Source organism: Nyctereutes procyonoides, unplaced genomic scaffold (genome assembly GCF_905146905.1).
Source record: "Nyctereutes procyonoides isolate TBG_1078 unplaced genomic scaffold, NYPRO_anot_genome, whole genome shotgun sequence".
In the NCBI taxonomy this organism is placed as follows: domain Eukaryota; kingdom Metazoa; phylum Chordata; class Mammalia; order Carnivora; family Canidae; genus Nyctereutes; species Nyctereutes procyonoides.
The window spans coordinates 26,405,746-26,419,351 of NW_026575160.1; the positions used below are offsets into that span (position 1 = coordinate 26,405,746).

The 13,606-nt window shown below is 36.7% G+C and overlaps 1 long non-coding RNA gene across 2 annotated transcripts in view; it reads left to right on the forward strand.

The window, feature by feature from the left end:
* LOC129502853 (uncharacterized) overlaps positions 1-13,606 on the forward strand; it is a 48,888-nt gene that overhangs the window by 5,558 nt on the left and 29,724 nt on the right. For both annotated transcript variants that reach the window (XR_008663059.1, XR_008663060.1), the window contains exon 3: positions 12,273-12,410. This is a non-coding gene — a long non-coding RNA (uncharacterized LOC129502853). The remainder of the gene's footprint in view (positions 1-12,272; positions 12,411-13,606) is intronic.

A 13,606-nucleotide genomic window follows, 5' to 3' on the forward strand; every position in this document is an offset into this window, starting at 1 on the left:
GAACATATTTGGAAGCCACATGAACCACAATTCTTCTGAAGCATTGCCACATTCCATTTTCTCCCTCAAGCTGTCTGAATGCTCCTGCAGGCTTTTATATAGTTCCTCTTTAGCATTAAGTATCTAGGGTTATCAAATCCAAACTTTAGTCTTTCAGTTTAAGAGAAGCTAAGCCTACAGTACACCATCCTTCACTAAAATAAGAGACCACTGGTAGCCTGTGATTTTCAGAGACGAAGAACATTGTTTTGGTCACTTATCTGAGCAGCAGAAGGCAAAATTTATCAAGTGAGTTGTTACCAAAGAAATGGTTTCAGAGAAGAATGGAAAAGTATTACAATTGAGTCATTGGTAGGCCCTGAATGAAGACACTTCTGGGGTCCATCAGAAGAAGCAGGATGGGCTAATATCAGGATTTTGCAGCGTATGTGTCAGGGAATTCATAAAAATCCAGATTTTCTCATTAGTAATTGAGCCAAGCCAGGGGAATAGAGGCATTTAATTGGAGCTTCACAATTAAAAAAGACTAACCCAGAGCTGGCCAGTATTTTCTTTTTTTTTAATAATAAATTTATTTTTTATTGGTGTTCAATTTGCCAACATACAGAATAACACCCAGTGCTCATCCCGTCAAGTGCCCCCCTCAGTGCCCGTCACCCATTCACCCTCACCCCCCACCTGCCTCCCCTTCCACCACCCCTAGTTCGTTTCCCAGAGTTAGGAGTCTTTATGTTCTGTCTCCCTTTCTGATATTTCCTGCCCTCTTCTCCCTTCCCTTCTGTTCCCTTTCACTATTATTTATATTCCCCAAATGAATGAGAACATATAATGTTTGTCCTTCTCTGATTGACTTATTTCACTCAGCATAATACCCTCCAGTTCCATCCACATTGAAGCAAATGGTGGGTATTTGTCATTTCTAATGGCTGAGTAATATTCCATTGTATACATAAACCACATCTTCTTTATCCATTCATCTTTCGATGGACACTGAGGCTCCTTCCACAGTATTTTCCATGAAAAATAGGAGACTTATCACTGAGATCATTACATAAGAGCTAACTAATCATTAGGAAAACAGGATGGGATAAGTAGCACTTTCCATAGCTGTTCAGCCACTGCAGAAAGAACACCTGTTGAGGCTAACTGGTGGCAGCATCTTACAGAGGTATATGGGCAAACTGCAGATGTCATTGTTGACGTGGTTCCAGGCACCATCTAGAGCCTACTGCAGATGTGGCACTCACTTCCACCAGTGTACCTTAGTAATCTATGGGAATCAGTTACACACACAAATCTATGGTATCCAGGGAATTAGAGGAACCCAGCCTATAGGTACTGGCAAATTCAAATTTTACCTATACTGATGGGCTTCTAAGAGTAGGTTAAGAATTCTTGGATGGGACACATTTATAGTTTTGAAAAGTTGTAAGATTATCTCTTATATAGCACTTTATTCACTGTGCTAGTGGGCTGATTAAGAACATTGTCTTTGGAGAGGCCATTGGAGGCCCCAAATTTATCTCTTCGCTTACTAATCTTGAATTTGTACAAATTATCTAACTTCTTAAAAAATTAAAATATTTTACTCCTTAAAATAATTTTCTGAAGGAAGTATCATTACTATACCCTGTCACAATGAGGAAACTGAGACATAGTTAAGTAACTTATCTAAGGTTATCTAACTAGTGAGTGGTAGAGTCCGGATACGGGCCTAGGACAAGTCTATACTTGTCCTATATCATTGCTCATATGCTTAAAAAATTTTTTATAGGGGAGTGGGGAGAGAGAGAAGGAAAGAGAGTGGGGGAGGGCAGAGTGAGAAAGAGAAAGAATCTTAAGCAGGCTTCTTGCCTAGGGCAGAGCCCACTGTGGGGATCAATCTCACAACCATTGATCATGAATTGATCAAGAGTCAGGCACTTAAAGGGCTGAGCAACCAAAGCGCCCCTAAAAAAGTTGTAATTAAAGTATGGTTGATGTTCAAACCTGTTTGTTTTTATATGGAAGATGTCCAGAGGATCAAACGCCATTTTAATTTTCTTTGAAGTAAAGTGCTCTAGTTAGTGTTGCTTAGGAAACCTAACCATGATGAGTCATTGAGGAGTTGTTGGTGTTTGCGTACTCTTCTTTAGTCCTGAATTTGGTGAATGAGTACCAATATTTGCCTAATTTGTCAATTGATTTTGGCTTAGGTTTAATATATACGTATACAAAAGTTTTTCTTTTTTAAGTATGTCTGATCCAGACAGAGCAGCACACTTAGTGATACAGATTTGACATGTCAGAAATATAGATTGTGATGCATTGGCAAATCTCAAATATCAAAAAACCACTGAAGTTTACATAATATATAAGATTCAAAAAGAAAGAAAATAAAGTGAAAAGAACCTTTTGAAAATCTTTGCTTACAGGTCAGAAACTTAAATTAGTCACTGTCAAAGTATAGAGAGGCTATTAACAATAAGTTCAAACAGTTCATTAATTCCTCTGTATAGACCAGGTGTTCATTATGATTTCCAGGTAACTATGGAAACAGCATAAAATTTATAAAATCAAAAAAATACCAGATAGAAAATGGAAATAACATAGGAGAATGAATCATGCCCCAACTGATCTTCTCTTGATTTCCCTTAAATCAAAAGACTTATAAAATTTGTATCTGGCAACTTTCTGAGTAAATCACTCAGACTCTGAATCTCTGGATATCTCAGCTTGTTCATTTGGTAATGCCTTTTATCTAGAGTCAATTTATACATGATAGAATGTATAGGACTGGAGTTTTTGTAGTAAACAATAGGTGGGAGTGGTGACTTTAAACTGAGCCTGGAAACTTGAATGAGTACCTGAACCTTTTATGTAGACATTTATTGTGAATTTTCAGTTGACATATTATGATCAGTCACTTTCAGTTTTTAAACTTATTTCTTTTGCTAAATCATATAGATGGTCTAGGTAAAGAACTTTATGCTATACTATCAGTTGCTGTATCATGGAGTGATTTATGCTATGAAATGGCGAGCTGGAGAGCAACAATAAAGTTTCTTTACTCCTTGCCTATAATACTTTGTTTATAAATCTGTTCCTTGAGTCCATTATGCCAACAGGCTACTTGTCTGTAGATATTCTAAAAGTGGTATTATTAGGATTAAAATTCTTCATAAAAATTAGGACAAAATAATCTTACTTTCTGGAAGAATGATTTTATTCAAGGAAGTTAGCAGATTTTCTCTTCAAAGGAAAATTCTTTAAAAGTAGAATACGTTATTTAAAAAAAATGATTGAAACTGGTTCAATTGAGGAAAAAGTCCCATACAGTGCTATTCACAGTTTCATTTGATTGTGATTTGGACCTGTTTTCATGCATTTTAAGTTCTCATTTCTCAGGGGAGTCAAAATAAGTAGCTGACCTCAATCTGACAATCATAGTGAAGCCCTGCTTTTGTGAGCATGCCTATCAACACTAGGATACATAAAAGTGAATGTGGTATGCTGTGTAAGAGAAGGGACATAATCCTTTTATTTGCTGTGCTTTAGTAGGACCTGTGGTAAGAATATTCTACCTACCTTGGGTTACCAAGCTTTCAAAGGGATCTAGGGAGACAGCAGAGAGCCCAGAGATGAGTGGCAGGTTAAAGTGATCCAAAAGTCAGTCCTGGAAGAGTGTCCACTTCCCAATTACACAGGGAGTGTATATAAAAATGCAAATTTCTAAAAGTTCTCCAGGTAGTTGTTAGGTTCATCTGATCTTAGAATCTTTTTCATTGGGGAAAATAAATTCTAAGGCTGATTATTTGGGAAGAGGAAACATAAGGGCAACTGAATAATGATGTTTAAACTTAATTAACAGTAAATATTTAATAAGACCCAGTTAGAATTATCTGTCTTACTCTCATTTCAGTTATTGATGGAACAAAAAATACAAATATTTCATGCCACTTGTGCGTATATCAAATAGCATTTTTTCTTATTTCTTATAGACTCATCTTTCTTGAAAATTTACTCATTTTTAAAAATGAATAAAACTATTCTGATGATTTCTAGTTTTAGTATTGTAGAAATATCCCATATTTTAGAAAAAAAACAAAAGAGTGAAAGGGACTGGACTCTGAGTAATAAAATGGACAACATCCTCAGTTTTAAAACATAACCATGTAGTTGTGACTTTCACATGGTTATGTCTTACAACAATCTTCTGGGTAAAAATTAGGATGAAGCATTAAATGCAACTCACTGAGGGTGATCAGAAAGGTGTTGTGTGGTGGGTTGCTAATATTTAGCTTTCTGGTGATTCAACATTAACCAAAGATTGAGTTAATAAGGCATTGGACCTATTTTCCCTAAACATTTCTTCTCTCAGTAGGTACTTGGAAGAGAGCCTAGATAACCTGGAGTGCTGGTATTCTAAATTGCTGGCTAAAGGCCCATCCATATGCTTTGGAACTGAGACCAGCAAGCAAGATATTATTCTCTTAGGAAGATTGAGTAGCTCTAACAAGTATTCTTACCACACAGCTACATCTGGATAAACCGTAGCTTGGGCCCATGGTTTTATGTGTTTCAGGTATATCTCACGGATTTATCTTACTGTCCTTAGTATTCTAATATTTTTAAAAAAGATTTTATTTATTTATTCATGAGAGACACAGAGAGAGGGAGAGAGAGGTAGAGACATATGCAGAGGGAGAAGCAAGTTCCATGTAGGGAAACTGATGTGGGACTTGATCCTGGGTCTCCTGGTGATCCAGCTCCAGGATCACGCCCTGGGCTGAAGGCAGCACTAAACCACTGAGCCACCCAGGCTGCCCAATATTATACTATTCTTGAAGCAGCGTTCCATAAATATATGTTGAATAAATGAACAATTCAGACTTCGTAGTTTTAGTCAACGTAAAGCCCAGTTTGAATCAACGTGTGTCATAGCCATGAAAACAGTGTAATCTTGGATTGCAGGAATAGATGTGGAATACTTAGCATGGGGAAGATAATTTCTGCTTTGCACCATATCTAGCAAGGTGATGTTCTTTTATGGATTCTCTACTTTCAGAGAAATATTAATAAACTGGATGCTAACCAGGCCTCTGATAAGACTAGAATCATTAGTTGAAGAACATAGTAGAAAGACTATGGGATGTAAATGAGAAGACTCACTGAGGCTGACCACTGTTTTTGGTGATTCAGTCCATAGGAGAGGTACTAAAAGAAATAAAGTGGATTTGTGTAGGATGCTCAGTAGGTGAGAGAAGCATGTTTTAGCACAATATAAGGAAAAGCTTTCTAACATTCTAGGAGAGAAATTGGCTGCCTTGGTGAGCAGTGAACTCTTGATCAGAATAGGTTGGTTTAATGAATACTTGGCATGATGTAGGGAGGATTCAGACTTCAGAAGTACGATTGGCTTTAATGGATGTCCTGGAAGGTTTTCTCTGAACTTGACATTCTCTGATTCTCTTATCTCCTCCTCCCATGACCCCAAAGTCTTATGCTAGTTGTCTGGTGCTTATTACAAGGGTTTGTTTCAAGCCTCTGACACACTGCTATTTATCTTTCTGAAAGCATTATTGTTAGTATTTCTTTCTTTCAAATTGGAAGGAAAAAATGGACTATTCTATTTCTGAAAAGGGAACCTTTGCTAATAATTTGTTGACATTTATAAATACATAAAATACATGAAATATTGCTAATATTGTTGTTCAGCCTGTGTAACTGATACTATTCCGTAAATAATCATGTAGGCTAAAGTGAACAGAAAAAAAATGGGTCCTGTGTATTTTATGTAGACTGACAAAGGTTTATAATCTGAGGATTAAGATGTGAATTTATAATTCAGCTTTTCTGATGTGTCCTGAAAATGGACTCATTGTGGAATACCTACAAAATGCTTCCTGTCATCAGTCAGAATGATCTTAACAGACTTGTGAATATCAGGTCATTGTATGGTACATTTCTGAATATTTAAATTGTAGATCAAAGTAAGTTTTCGTATTTCATGTTCTAAATTTCATATTGTGCTTTTCTGGAAATTATTTTTATTTAATTTCTGAGTGAATTAAATCCTTAAACACTAAACATAAAAATCAATTTGAAAAAAAAAATCAATTTGACTCTTGAGCATGTGAGTACCAAAATATGTGCAGTGTATAGAACTAGAAACATGATGATACTATTTATTATACTACCTAGGTGCTTAGCTACTCAGGTAAGCAAAACCTGAAAAAAAAGTGTAGGTTAAATTTGTGGTTCTTTCTTTTCTAAGAAGTTCCCTGGAATCTGTTGTTTAGGTCAGAGATTTTCTACCTGTACTGCTAAGGAATTTGTTAAGATATTTGAAATATTTTTATAATTATTTTCCCCCTAGATAATAAGCAATACAAATTTACTGAAATTTACCATGTGGTTTTACACTGATGGCCTATACTAACCACATGTCAAATAGTCATATGCTCTGAAGAGTCACTGGCTATTTTAGGGAAGAGTGAGAATTAACCATAGTGTATTTATTTATTTATTTATTTATTTGCCCATATTTATTAGCTCATTTTCAACATATTAACAGTTCATTTTAGTGTTTGGCTAAGTGCATAAACTATAGTACTACCCAATTTTAGTTCAATTAAACTTCAAAGAGTATTACCCAAAAACCATGGATTGAATATAGTACTAATTGCTCAAAGGAATGTAAAGGGAATGTCATGATTTAATAAGTTCAGCCAATAATGTGCTTCATCTTTTTTGGATCTATTTATCTTTGAGCAGCCTTTTCTTTCTTAACTATGACAACCATAATTGAATTTGGAACTAGACTCTCAGGCGGTACGTTCGGTGGTCCTACGGATCTGTCTCTTGCTTCAACAGTGTTTGGACAGAACACACCCAGGGTCGCCCCTTCTACCAGCCATTGGCCACCCTCCAGCCTTTTTTCTGGTCGCAACCTTCGGAGCCATCTTCCTGGCCATCTTCTGCCACCGGGAGCGAACACCCAAGTTTGAATTTAATTCCTTGTCCCGGATCTACCATGAGCTCCCAGATTGGTAAGAATTATTCCACAAGGTGGAGGCTGCCATCAGTTGCCTGGTCAATATGCATCTGCGGGCCTCCTACACCTTCCTCTCTCTGGGCTTCCATTTCGGGCCATACGGCTCCAGAGGCTGTTGGCCACTTCCACGAATTGGCTGAGGAGAAGCGTGGGGGCACCAAGCAAGCGTTCCTTGAAGATGCAAAACCTGTGCGGTGGCACCCACTTCCAGGACGTGCAGAAGCCGTCCCAAAGTGAGTGGGGGTAAACCCTGGACGCCATGGAAGCTGCCCTGCTTCTGGAGAAGACCTGAACCAGGCCCTTCTGGATCTGCATGCCCTGGGATCTGTCCGCGCGGATCCCCATCTCTGTGACTTCTTGGAGAAGCACTTCCTAGATGAGGAGGTAAAGCTCATCAAGAAGATGGGCGGCCACCCCCCAGGCTGGGCTGGGTGAGTATCTTTTCTAAAGGCTCGCTCTCAAGCACGACCAGGAGCCTAGGGAGATCAGCAGCCTTTGAGGGGCTCCTCTGGCACCCCCCTTCCCTTCGGGTGCCAGGGCTTGTGCCTGAACCTTTTCCCCTGCAGCCACTAGGCAGCTTTTTAACCATCCTGGAGCCCTTTCCCAAAACGTGGACCAAATGGAGACAATAAAGCTTTGTGCAGCAAAAAAAGAAAAAAAAAAAGAAAAAGAACTAGACTTTCAAATCACAGCATCAATAAACGTTAAGCAAGGATCAAAAGAAATGATGTATATTTGATTGCATTGATCTTTACCTTAAAATTATTAATAAGAATATTTTGATGTGAAGAAAAAAATTGGGTTATTAACAAACCAAAGTTATATAAAGTTTAAATTTATTTTTAAAACATTTATTTTATGTTTTGAAATGTATCTACTAACACAGTGATACCTGGATATAATTTATATATTTTATATTTATATGTGAATGTTTAAAATATTTGTATTCATGAAGGTGTATAGTGTAAAAATTCGGAGACACTAGTTTAGATTTGATTCACTGGAAATAATAGGGGAGGGACAAGTCATTTTATTGTTTTTGGAAAACGTAAAAAGAATTGGTCTCTGCTCCCATTTGCATCTGTTCCTTTCCTTAACAAGAACCAGGCTTTGTCATTCAATTATTGGAAGCCACTGTCAAGTTAGTGGTTTTTCTGTACTGGACAAATTTTTTTTTTTAAGATTTTATTTATTTATTCATGAGAGACAGAGAGAGAGAGACAGAGACAGAGACACAGGCAGAGGGAGAAGCAGGCAGGCTCCATGCAGGGAACCTGACGTGGGACTCAATCCCAGGTCTCCAGGATCACGCCCTGGACCGAAGGCAGGCGTTAAAACACTGAATCACCCAGGGATTTCCCTTGACAGAAATTTCTACAGAAGATTAATTTTTGTGGGCAAGTTGCCTTTATCATGTGGGAGCCTCTGCCTACATATAAAAGTTATATTTTCTTAAAGGGATGGCACATCTGCATTTATTCACTCTTGTACCCAGGTCTGTTTAGGAGTTTTCTTGTCCATGTGCTCTGGAAGAGAAGCTTAAGTCTAAGACAAATGAAACTGCCATTAGGGGGGAACAGCTGATTTAATTTCTACTGTTTAAAACGGTAGCACCAAAACAACAACAAAACTCAAAAATACAAAGGCGTCCAAACCTAGAATCTTTTCATATTGTTTGGATTGAGGAGTGATATTGAGGTACGTTCTTTCTATCCCTACATGACAGAGAATTTTTATCAAGAAAGGATACTATATTTTGTCAAATCCTTTTTCTTCATCTATTTAGAGGATCATATGGTTCTTTTCCTTTATTAATGTGGTGTATCACATTGATTGATATGTGGATATTGAAGGATGTAGTGGATATTGCCATTGCAGCCCAGGAACAAATCCCACTTGGTCTTGGTGAATAAACCAGTAGAAATGGATGTGGGAAAAGAATCAGTTGATTCAACCTTTCATTCATTTCAAAAGGAGATTTTGAAAGATTGAGAACATGTGAAGTAAATGCTATCTAACTCTTTTTATTTTTATTAGAGAAGAGTTGAGTATAAGTCCAACAGAATACATTTCACATATCTTTAAGAACATAATGATCTGCTGTGGACAAGTCATTTTTATTCTGCTTTTCTATTTGTGCTCTTTCAATTAGAATTTTATCTAGAATATTACCCCTCTTATAATTGGGTGATGATAAAATTATCCAATAACTTTTGCCAAGCATTCAAAATTGTTCAGGATAAAGGGTAGAAATTAGGTAACTTTTAATACCAGTGAGTTAGTTCCTAAATTTTTTAAAGCAGGGAGCCTTTGTTCCTAAGTATGAATTCACCATTGACTGTTGGCTCTGCCCTGGGAGGAGCTTTAACCATAAGTGAGATAGTTCCTTGTGGCCAAGTACACTTCTTTATGCGGAGCACAACTGTGAGCTGTCAAAAGATGGTATTTCTGACATTTGGGGGAAAGATGCTTTAACCCTGAGGAGGAAGTCTGGGTGGAGCATCCAGTACCAACTATATTTGATAGCACAATATTCTTCACTCAGCCATACAGAATATAGAATAGCAGCTTGACAGGGAAGGTGAATCTTTATGGATTATGGCTTCTGCTACTGGTGAGATTAGGTGAAACTGTTCTTACCAGGCTTGTTGCCTATGAACCATCAGAGCAGGCAGAAAATATTCACATGTTACCCTCTTCCCCACATATCACATTCAAAAGTAAAACTTAGATACTGTGTTTGAGAGTTGAACCTTAGACTTCTTATCTAAGAGATTTTGTAAATTGGACAGATAGTTTATCTTGATGCTAGCTGGGTTATCACAGAATTATGAACTTCTAAGTTTTGAGTCACCTTAAGTGAGTTCTAAAGTATTTTTTTTGTTCTAAAATAAGGTCTAAATTTTTTTGTTAGATAACTGCTATTATGTTAATCACTGAGAAAGTGATAATTTTTTTTAAATTGAGTTTGCTTCTAATTGTCATACTCGTTTAGATTTGGGTACCATCAAGTGTGTTAGAGCTGGGTGAGTCTGTCCTTTGTTAACCAGACGGTTCCTAACTACTGTGAGAAGGAAACAGTTGATCAGTTTTCAGACAATTACGTGTCACTGTGATCTTGGAACAATAAAGTTTGACTTTTATATTAATAAAACTAGAAAGATCTCCTAGCAAACTCAAGCCTTGGTTTTCTAGAAACATAAACCCATCTATTTTTATATTTATAGAACTTGGATTTGATGATATCGGGGTCCCTGTCAACTGTGAATAGTTTAGAGTTAAAATGGACTGGGTGTATGTATGTCCAAACATTTGAATGTGGGATGCAAAGCTGAGGAGCTTCATTCTTGGATCTTTATATACACATACTATAGTCAAACCAGATGTCCAACAAAATGACTTGAATTTTTTCATTTTTTTTCTACAAATACATTTCAGGGAAGCTAAAAGTGAGCACACACTGTGGAAACATCAAGCAGGTATCCTGGAAGAATTAACATCTAAGATGAATCCTTTAAATTGATTAAGAATTGATTATGTTAAAGGCAAGGAGAGTTTTCTAGTAGGAGGGGCAATGGGTGCAGACAACTTAGAACTTGTCTGTAGTTCATGATAGCGAAAACACAGGTAATTTTTGTCAGGATCAGTGATGAGAAGGGAGGTTAAGAGATAAGCAGAGATGTGATTATAAAAACATGTATTGTGAGCATATAAGACTTTATCCTAAGAACATGGGGAATCATTGAAGTGACTTAAGCAGATGAGTACCTTGACCAGATTTGCATTTTAGATTGATTACTCTAGCTACAGTGCAGAGAGCGGTTGGAGGGGCCCATAATGGAAGCATGAAGACAACTGAGGAGATAAGAGATTGTGGGGGCCTAGATGGTGGACACAGGGAAATGGTGGGGAGTGAGTAGATTTGAGAGGCTTTTAGTAAGAAGGTAAGTTACTGGATGTGGGAGGATGACAAGCTACTGTGACTTGCCTAAATTTTTGGTACAGGCACTGAGATAAGAAATAAGAAATAGAAATTTCTTTCTTGCTGGGGGGGGGGCGGGTAATGGGGTGGAGAGGAGATAGGTTTACTCTATGTAATAATCTCTTGGTATTCTACTATAGCCTGACGTAAGGATTGAGGTACATGTAGACCTACTACTACTACCTTTTTTTTTTTTTAACTGTTGGGCAAAAGAAAAGACAAGATGGAAAGATGGAGAAAGGAAGAGTATGCGGGAGGAAGGAAAAAAGGAAGGGAACCTAATTAGAACTTACAAGGAAAAAAAAATCTTATTCCATGTCAATTGGAGGTACTTAAATAACATTACATGAGTACAGCCATTAGTGTTATTTTTGCTACCAGTAGCCATCAACCTGCATGAAACAGAGAAGGAGTTTCTCCATAAATGATGCTTTACTGCAAAAGCAATCCTACTTCTATTTCTTTTGAATCCTGTTGCTGTGTGAAAATACCTCAGTTTGGTGAGAAAACTTTTTAGGAAACAGTTGACTTGTAAGGTATGCTGTTATGTATTTCAGATACTTCTGGCAATGAAAATAGTATTGTCTATTTTGAGGATTTTCTATGACAAGTGAAGTCTCTGATTTTTTTTTTTGTATGCTTAAGGAAATCTGTAGGACAATTAAAAAATATTTTTGAAAGGAATAGAAATAGTACCACCACTAAAATATCTGGTAGAATTTATTACTAGAAATTGTTTCTATGTTGAGGAGAAAGCAGTATTTCACTCTTGAAACATTTATGAGATCATTAATTTCCATTAACTTACATGTTTTCAGTGCTGAAGCTGGTGGAATGGTACTAGAGGCCTTTTCTTTAGCATTTACATAAATTGGAATATATACATCATATGCTAAAATGTTTGTGTAAAGGTTTGTGATATATTGTCACTTTAATATATAAGTATTGTAGAATCACTTACTTTCCATTTTATCAAACTCTTTTGCCTCATTCCATCTTGATCACTACCCCCCCACACACATAAGCTACAAGTAGCAACCCACAGGCATTGTTAAACCCTCATAATATACACAGAAAGTTTCAGGGTGAGTCATCTTTCCCAGTTGAAACTTCAGACACTTCATTTTCTCTCTGGGCAACTGGAGAGGTACAAAGGGATGAATAAACATGCTATTATGTATGAAAAGGCAGGACTTACTTTAGCTCTTAGCTCACTGTCTTATGATGTCATAACGCCAGTTTATTTTATTGCAGATATTGAATATGTGAAAGTTCTATAGCTATCTATCTTCAGTCTGGCATGTGATCAGAGATTTTGATACTTTTGGTCGTGGAAATTGGACGGGGCATGGCTGATGGCGAGAGAGAAGAGTTTTTGGTTCCCCATTCCAAGTAAGTCATCTTCATATAATGAGAACCCATTATTTTATCCTAGGAGATACAGTCTTTGCTAAATCATTTAAAAATTACCCCGAATAATACTGACTTGCAGTATTTTCTCTTATCTGTTTTACCATTCTCACTACAAGTTTCATTACAATAAGTAGGGAAATGTCACTGTTATTATTCTACATAATTTCATGATCAGTGTGTACATCTAATTAAAATAAGTTCATTAAATATTTTTCCACTAATTTTTTCTCTTTTTTTAATTTTTTCATAATAAAGAATATTTTTAAGCCTCCTTTTAAAGAATATTGAGATTATTCAAAGTCAAAGAACTAGATTTATAGCCTCTGCTGCTATATTGGAGACAGTACATTTAATGATCTAAAAAGGCTGTGATCAGTTTTAGTAATGGAATTTCCCTTTTTCTTAATTGATTGTTAGGGACAGTAGTAAAAATTTGACTTTGGAAGGATATAAATGACCATTTTCAGGAAGATTCGTAAGCTTAGAAGTGTTTGCATAGATGCTGTATATTAAATAGGATAAATAAAGGTGTTCTTTTTCAAATCTGAGAGTTTGTATTTATAAATAATATTGTCCTTTAGGTATTACAATTAGGATAAAAAGTCACGTTTATATAAACACATGACCAAAAAAAGGTACTTTCAGTCACAAAGTTCAATATTTGTGACAGAGGCAATGAGGTTTCCAAACATAAGATATTATGAGGTGTTTTAAAATCCTTTAGAAGAGCATTAGGAAGTGTCTGCACAGACTCCTAACTGTGAATCTCAAGATGACATCCTACAATTATTAAACATCCCCTAAAGTTTAGGGTAGAATTAATAGACTTCCAATACACGAATACACTTCTCTAAGCATAGTGAGCACCCACTCTGTGACTCAGGTGGGGCTAGATAGAGTGTGATGACATGGCCACAGACAGTGCTATAAAACCAGACCACTTCTTGTAGTTTTATTGCAGATTACTATCTTGTCTCCCACCTTCATCCTTCTGTGACCCCAATATCCTTCTTGCGCTTAGGTGTTTTAATGCAGGAACCAGCATCTAATAAATTACTGCTCTACTTTTGATGACTTCAGGAGTCCACATATTTATCATGCCCCACCCCCCCTTCTTCACATTGAAACTATTTGTTCTGCTTTATTTCCTGCTACTCTGCACTGGAGAAATACTC